The sequence below is a fragment of the Pseudopipra pipra genome, chromosome 3 (assembly GCF_036250125.1).
Source record: "Pseudopipra pipra isolate bDixPip1 chromosome 3, bDixPip1.hap1, whole genome shotgun sequence".
Classification (NCBI taxonomy): Eukaryota; Metazoa; Chordata; class Aves; order Passeriformes; family Pipridae; genus Pseudopipra; species Pseudopipra pipra.
The window spans coordinates 23,102,300-23,110,679 of record NC_087551.1 but is presented as its reverse complement, the minus strand read 5'-3'; the positions used below and the strand labels follow the sequence as shown (position 1 = coordinate 23,110,679).

Here is an 8,380-nt window from a genome sequence, read left to right as displayed (position 1 = left end):
GGCACAATCCCTCACATCCTCCAGGGAAGCACAGACCCCAGCTTGCCAGGTAGGTCTGGTGCGCCACACTGCAACATGAGACAAGAGAAATTGCCCATATCAAAATGAGTTGCTTTGATAATTCCTTTAACTGGAAATTTAACTAAAGTGAAGACCATTGTGCAAAATGTTTCCACGTCAATGAATCAGCTTCTTCCGAAGGGAAAAAGCTGTGTCATTCGAAGAACACTAGCCTGTTACACAGAACAAGCCCTCCCCCAGAGACCTTGCAATTAAGTCCTGAGACAAGCTGGAGCAGGCAGGCAAAATAAACCCTAGGATCGGAGGTATCAATTAAGCAAGGAGAGCAGAAATCTGAGTTTACTGCTGGCCTGACCAATGCCAGAGGGGAAGAGTTTGTTGGCAAATTTCAAAATTAGATTTAAAAGAAGAAGAGTTGGTTAATATGAACCAAGCAGCCTCACTAGGCTGAAAAACAATGAAATAGCCCTTTGCGTGCTCCTGCCATCTCCTTTTAGGCATATGTCATAAATAATTAACTGGCTCTTTGTCTTCTGCCCTTGATGAATTCTGGGGTGTAATAACAGGAGTAGCTGATGGTATCTCAACTCTTCTCTCTATAGACAGTACTGGGCTCTTGCATGCAATCCAACAGTGGCACAAGGCAGGTTCTCCTTATCCTCTCAATCAGGTTTCTATCCTGTCTTCTTCCTGTGCATGTAATTATCTTCTGGAGTCACATTCATAGAAGCAATAAGTACATATACCACTCACCAGCACTGTACGGACTGGCAGAGCTGCTAAGGCTGGGCTGTAATTGTACAGTAGAAATCCTTCAGCAGCCCTGGACAATAAACAGCAAGCAACACCTTGTGGGCCAGCTTACCCATTAGTTTTTTTATTATTTTTGTGGTCATGAGTCACATAGGAGTACCTAGCAGGTAACAAGTTTTGGGCTTGGAGACCAGCGGAGCAGCCAATAATGTCTTTTCTCTGGCTGTAATCTGAGCCACTCTCATGAGGCAAGGTGGATTATCACCATCATGGCAGTCATCCTGGTGGCCAGGAACTCTGGGAGCTGGGAGCTGGGCAGCATGCCTACCAACATCGCATCTCCCGGTGTCATGTTTGGTAGAGAAAAGTGATTTCCTGTGATTTTGTTGGAGAAAGCTACAGCTCAGGACACTGTAGCAGGTCAGTTCCTTCTGCACAGAAAGTTGGTGTCTCAGCTCTCTGTTGGCACTATCTCCATATGGGGCCAGGTGCCCATAGGTCTGCAGGTGACCATCAGCCGGTCACCCATTGTGGTCTCGCCTGCGAATGATGTTCCATGGTGTGAAAAGGTGAGGCCAGGTTCCAGCTGGTGGCCAGGAGCCCAAGTCTGTCACCTCTGGCGTGGTTCCTGGGGGTTTGAACAGAGCTGGAAGCCTTCATGACTCACACAAAGGACATCACCATCTTCCTCCTAACTGCCTTTTCCCAGTGCCCAGACATCCGCATCCCCTGTCCCAAGAGAGACTACATCTGAGAAATTCCTTGGGATGCTGTCTGCATGGCCCATCCATAGTGGTGTATCGTCATGATGAGTTGCCAAAGCAACTGAAACGCAAGACAGGAGGTACTTGAAGAAATCCGATCTACCACCACTGCAGGTAACTACAGTCCATATTGAGAACAAGTCACAGAGAATGGAATCTCATCCCACCCAAGGACAGGATTGTCATATTCCGCATTCTACTAAACCATTCAACTGTCCAAAGCTTGGGAAGCTCTGCAGGATACCTTGCACATGTTGATCCACCTCCTGCAATGTGGACAAACATCATCCTGAAAGTGTGACAATATCAGAGGCTGAACTAAATCACACTGCTGTGTGCAGGTGCCCACACTTCATCCAACACAAGTGAGATGGGGAAAGGCAGCCTGGATGAAGCCAGTGGTCACTTCTACTGTGAACAACCATAAGAGCCTTGCAGAGGGAAGTGAGCTTTCTGGGGAAGGAGACAGAGCATGGCTGGCACAGAGGGTATAGACAGGAGGACTGGACGTAGCCAGGGTAAGACAAGCAAGTTTACATTGAGATCTTGGAGGTTGATTAAAAAAATGAAGCACAAAGGTAAGTCTGAAGAGTTGCACGGGCAGTCACAGGTGAAGTAGCACAAACAGGTATCACCGGTCTGCGTCTCCCTCTCTATCACCCACACCCCTTGTCCTGCCCCAACTGCTGGCTCCACAGTGCCTGCATCTCCACAGCTCCCTTCTGGGAAAGGAAGGCTCCCAACCCTCCTCTCTGTCTCCTGCCAGCATCTCCTCCCCACATCTCCCTGCTCTACCTTTCCCACCTACATGCTCCCATGGGCCTCAGGAGGCCTGCGGACTGTCCCTGTCTGACACTGCAGAGGCGAGGGGCTCCTGCACCCTTGTGGCCCCTTCCTGGCTTCTGAACGGCTCCTGCAGGCAGCACACAAGGAGCGACAAAGCTCCAGTGGTGAATTTTCCCCCTCCTTCCATCACGCGTTACAAGCCTTTTGTGAAAGCAAATAATTAAAAAACAAATTAATAAAATAAAATGAACTGAGACATGACCTCAGCCTGGCCGCTCGGAGCGAGAGGCAGTGTCTGGACCTGACCGACTGTTGCTATGTCTAAGCCACAGCACTTTACAGGATAGTCAGAGAAAAGGCAGAGTTCATGCTGCATGTTATTAGTGTTTTTTGATGACAGAACAACACTATATTCCCAATTTTCCAGCTTTTTTTTTTTTTATGGGAGATGTAAGGGTTTGACTGGGAAGTGTTTACCTAGTCACGGGAGCTGAGAGTGAAGTGAGTGTGTTGCACCCAATAAACTGCCCACTTTTTCCTTTAAAACAAATAAAAACAGCAGGATCAAAACCTGTTCTTTTCTTTGGTAGAGGCAACGCCTGACTCGTTGCAGCTAAACAAAACACCTTTCCCTCCAGCTTTATCCTTCACTTTTGTGTCACTTCCCCCAGCAAGCCTGGGATCTAGGAGCAATGTGGGGACAACAAAAGGATCTATCTGGGACAAACACTCCTGTGCAGAGTGACAACGAGCACAAGGCAGGTGATTATTGTGGGCTAGGGAGTGTATCCACCTCAAAATTGCTGTTGACTGCAGATGTATGAGGAAACGTCACCATTGTAGACAGACGTGTAGATAGTGATGTCTGATTCAGATCACTACTAATTACACTGGCAGAGCACTTGAGGTGCCTTAGAAAGCCAACACCCTCTGATGAGGTGTGATGCTTCCTGGAGTGGTGTTCTGCCACTGATTGCAGCTTGGGTGTTTCAGCTTATGCTTATCTTTCCTCCTGAGAAGGGGGTTGCAACAACTTCTGACCCTGAGCTCCCACAATGAGTGTGTTCACTGCTCTATCATCACCTTCTTAATGAAAACTCTGAAAGCAAGTAAATTTACGACAGTTTGATACTGAGCTATACATAACTGCTCTTGGGCTGTGAGTTTTCACCCACTATTGCTTGGCAGTAAATTCACTCAGAAACTGAAAGAAAAGTAAGATGTAAACCATGCCCTAGGCAAGGAAGAGGGAAGATGCAAGCTCTGCCCCTCTGTCCATGCAGAAAGGCTCCGAACAAGACAAAGTGAAAAAAAGAGTGAAGCAAAAAACAGTGATGGATGTGAAATGCAAGGGGGAAATATAGCTAAATATCAGGGGGGTAAAAAAACTTTCCAAAGACAGGAGGGACTGCTGAGGGAAGTGGTGAGAGAAAGAGCAGCAGTGAATATAGTCCCTATTCTCAGTACAGAAGCTCTATGCATTAAGACAGCAAGGGGCCAGTGCCAAAAACTCATTTCATGATACCCAGAAAGAGATGTGCACCTGGGGAACCCTTCTCTGTGGCCAGGGCTTCCATTCCAGGCAACTGTGCCACCTCCAGCCCTACCATGGCCTCTTACCTATAGCAGGGGACCTGACAGATGTGAAGGCCACTTTGAGCCAAGGGTCACTGATTTGTCCCCAGGGCACAGTTCATCCTGCCCAACCACCTCTGTATGCCAGCACAGTGAATGAAGAGGTGAATGCCAGCTCTTCTGGACCCTCCCAAAGTGACACTGAACTCATGTAGCGCAGACACTGGCTCCTGCAGGACAGGTAATCTTGAAAAGATCCACTGCCCCAGGGATGAAGTATTTAAGCTTATTTGTATTTGTTTTTAAAGGTTGGAGAATCCTAGGAAAAGAGCTGGGGAAAGCCGTGTGAAATGACTGCACTGGTTTTCTAATTGGCATCTTCTTGGTATTGTAGCAACACACATTAGCAATAGCAAAAGATCCAAGACAAGACATTTAACAAAAACGAGGTCACCGGACTAAAACACACTATCACTGAAAGCACATTGCCTCACGGCATTAACTGTGCCACAAAACACGCTGGCTCAAACCCGATAAGGGATGAAATATTAGAGATTGCAGCACACATTTCTCAAGATCTCCTCTATTGATCCCACTGCCCAGTTGAACATCAGCCTCTGACAACTTCCAGTTTCACAGGGTGTCCTTTTGTTTCAGCCCCTGTGCTGATGTGAGGCTCCCACATTATGACTTGTGCAATCTGGCACTGGCAGCAGTGCTGGCTGCTCTAGATTCTTCTGCATGGTACTTCTCATACACCCATGGCACTGCTACCCTGGCAGTCCTGCCTCCTCCTGGGCTCCTACTACTGTTAGTCCCCTTCCAGTTGCAGGGGTAGAGGGGTATAAAAACATGTCATCCGTTATCTGTGGAAATAACCAAATATTTTTGATTGAGAGGATTGGCATGATGATTCTGATACAGAATTTGGCATTTCAGCTGCAGAAGCCTAACCCACACAAAGGCTGTGCTTTTCCATCACATTGCTCACACATTTGTTTTAATACCTTTTTTTCCCAAAAAGGAAAATGGAATTATTTTTTTCAGGGTTGCTTTCTGGTTTGGGTTGGTTTGGTTTTAAAGCACCTTAGTATTACTTGTAGAAAAAGGGCTTGCATTTTGGACCTTGAGAAGTGGTCTGACGCAAGTGGCCATAGGTGAAAGGATACTCTCATTCAAATTTTGTAGTAAGGTCACACAACACAAGGAAGCCAATTAGAATATTTTTATCACTGTTATGCTAAAGACTTTTGAAAAAACATCCAACATTTTGCAACCTTACATTTCCTGACACATGAAGATAAATCTAAGTCCCAGCACTGGGAGTGAAGATCTTTGTTTCTTTGCTCATATGGAAAAAAAAAAGTGAAAAAACACATCAAAAGAGTACTGCTGTCTATCTAGATGCCTTGTTGGAAAATGGCAGGACCATGCTCCGACAGAAACAGTCGAGTAGACACCTGCAGGTGGACTTCAGAACCATGGCAAAGTTAGGAAACCCACCAATTTGACTGAGAAAGAAGGGAAAAGCCTTTGGCTGCAGATAAAAAAGTACTCTTGACCTTTAGCAAAATTGTCTCTCAAAGCCCCCCCAAAAATCTGAGCTGGACTTTAGCTGTTTTTCTAGAGAAAATAATGCCACAGGTGTACTGAAAACTGGAAAATAAATGTTAGCAACAGGGTGGTTCATTAATGATAAAACATCACAACACTCTCCATTGCACAGAAACCAGGAAGTTTTTTTTCTCAAGTGTACCAAGGTCTTGAGGAAGAAATGATTGCATACATAGTTGCTGAGTCTGTTACAGATAATTATATCTGTTTTTTCACGGAGGTAAACTCCCTCACTCTTTTGCAGTTCAGCTCAGGTGATGGTTTTCAACACTCACATCATCATAAAAAGGAGCGTCCAAAGTCCTGCAGGGACTGGGAGAGGCAAGCAGCAGGCATCGGCTCTGCCTTCTGCCCAGGAGCATCAACAGCACCTGGCAGGTGATATGCAGCATCCAGCCTGCATAGGGGCAATATTCAAGCAGGCAAAATCAGCAGGTTTCCTATCCTGAAGCAAAATAAATTTGTTGAGTTTTGAAATAGATTTTTATTTGAATGAGAAAAGCTAGCATGGAGGAGAAGCTGGGAGAATCTGCAAGGCTGCCACTGTGGGCTGCTCATGCAAGGTGAAGAGGGAAATCCCATCCCATCCCATCCCATCCCATCCCATCCCATCCCATCCCATCCCATCCCATCCCATCCCATCCCATCATTGCTGTCATTCAGGGCACTGGAGCAGGTCCAAACCTGGAGCACTTGTTCCTGGAGCAGGTCCAAAGGCAGAGGATGACTAGCCCAGGCACCACAAGGATCGAGGAATGCCCAGCGAGGGAGTGTGGGGAGCTCACCCTGTGCCACTGCTCATGTTCCCTGCACGCTGACACACAGCCCTCTGGGTCAGATTAGTACAAGCTGCCTACAAATGCAAATCAGGCACAACGTGGTGTTTCCCAAACCATTTGCATCTCAGACACCCACATAGTCTTAAAACTCTAGCCTTCCGCCTATGCATGCTTTAGTTTCTTAATTTCTAAAATGGATATGGTAATTACCCACCTCTCTGGCAGCAGTGGGAGGAGACGAGATACCTGCTGTGCCGTTACCCGGCAGCACCGGGTCCTTTTTCCTTCCCGCCCTCTGCCTTGTGCCAGGCAATGCCAGCTGGTCTGACCGCACCTGCAAATTCATCTGGTGATTTTGGGAGAGGAGAGAAATGCCAGCTCTGAGTCTAGCCCTGATTAAGATGGGCTTCTGGAATGATGCTCCTGACCATCACCTCAATATCTGTAGGCTTGTGCCTCAGGAAAACTTCAGGCTCGTCATGTTTCACACAGGCAGCTGCTGGCAGGCACGTGATGGGGACTTGCCAGAAATACCATGGGGTCATGTGCATGCACTGCAGGGAAACAAAATCTATGTGGGTGCCTTTTAAGGAAATCACTAGCCTGCCTTTGGGCACCCAGCAGTCACACAGCTCAGGAGAATCCCTCCCCTGTGTGATTTTTTTGCAGTGTACGTTTCCTGGATTGTCAGCCTTTTGTACTTCCTCTTTGTAGCTAAGCCATGTCTTCATCTCTTCTTGGCAGTGATCATTCCTCACGGTAAGAGAATATTGTCAAAACCTAAGAATAACAAACAGCAGTGTATTCTTGCCCATCAACAGAAAGTGGCTCCACATTAAACCAACCTGCTGGATATCACGATAGCACTTCACATCCTCAAACATGAAATCCTATTTTCCTTTATATAAGAAAGTGAAAAATGTATGGACAAAGTGGTTTCACTTCAGGAACAGGGAATACCGAAGAGAGGTCCCCAAATCAGTTTTCAGCCTGAACTCAGCAATTAAAATATTAGGACACAAGTAGGAATTGATATGCCCAAACAAACGCTTTAACTGATTGTCAAGGCAGGCAGGCAATCCATCAGGTTTGGCCACTGTGACACTTTTGAAAACTTGTGCAAACAAAAGCAGCAGACAGTGCAGCGAGTTAGACCTTGAGGCAGCTGAACCAGCTGCGGGCAGAGCAGCACATCTGACCTAAAAGCACCTGGGCGAAAGAGGGAGCTGTCAAGACTGCGGTCACAGTGTAACACTCATAGTGGGGTCATGGTCTTAAATTCCAGGTGCTCAGGTGCTTCTTTCCATCTCAGACCTGACATAAAAGGTACCACCAAACCAGCAGTGTAGGAAGCAAAAGGATGCAGCTCATTCCTTACAGCCTCTCAGGGATGTGCTGAGTGTCAGTACGCTAAATTAGCAGGAATGCTGCAACTCGCTTATTAACGCATCCTGGGAGCTGCTGGGCTCACAGAAACTCCGCAGGGCATGGTGGAAGCAGACTCTGCTCAGCTACAGATCTGTTTGTTAAGCCATTCCAGCTCTTATTTTTCATCCATGGCAGGTTCATTCTGAACTAGGGCACAGGGTATGGTGACAATGGAGTGGTCTTGGGTTTTCCCTTTGCAACAAGTGTAACACAAAACAGCCTGGAGTTTTAACTCAGCCCATGGTGCTGCCTCCTAGGAGTCTGCTACCAGTGTTTTTTTCTCATCTGAGCACTCAAAAAATTGTTTGGTTATCTAAACACACCAAGATACACAAAACCTTGGGAAGATCCTAACAGTGGAGACCTGAGCTGCGGTGTTTAACACAAAGACACCAGATCCTTCAGGCTTTCATTAGGGAATACAGCAGAGACCTGAGTCACTGGCTGCTCACTGGGTTTGCTGCAGCAGTGGCACTCAAAAACACCTTGCAACACCTCTGCTGGCTCAGCCACCTCACCTGCCTGGAAGTTTCACTGCAGCCCACAAGAGTTATGCTCCAAATTGTGCTGGAGGATGGAAAAATCGTCCTAACCATGGTTTCTTGAACAGCACACTGGCTTGTGGAGTACGCATTTCAAATCTCACAGCATGTGGAGGAG

The 8,380-nt window shown here is 46.9% G+C and overlaps 1 long non-coding RNA gene across 1 annotated transcript; it reads right to left on the bottom strand.

Annotated features, from left to right (window-relative positions):
- Window positions 1-882: 882 nt before the first annotated feature.
- Window positions 883-7,193, bottom strand: LOC135411091 (uncharacterized). The gene is made up of 3 exons (XR_010428982.1): window positions 6,507-7,193; window positions 5,789-5,958; window positions 883-4,765 (listed from the first exon to the last, which is right to left on the bottom strand). It is a non-coding gene; the product is annotated as an uncharacterized LOC135411091 (long non-coding RNA).
- Window positions 7,194-8,380: the final 1,187 nt, after the last annotated feature.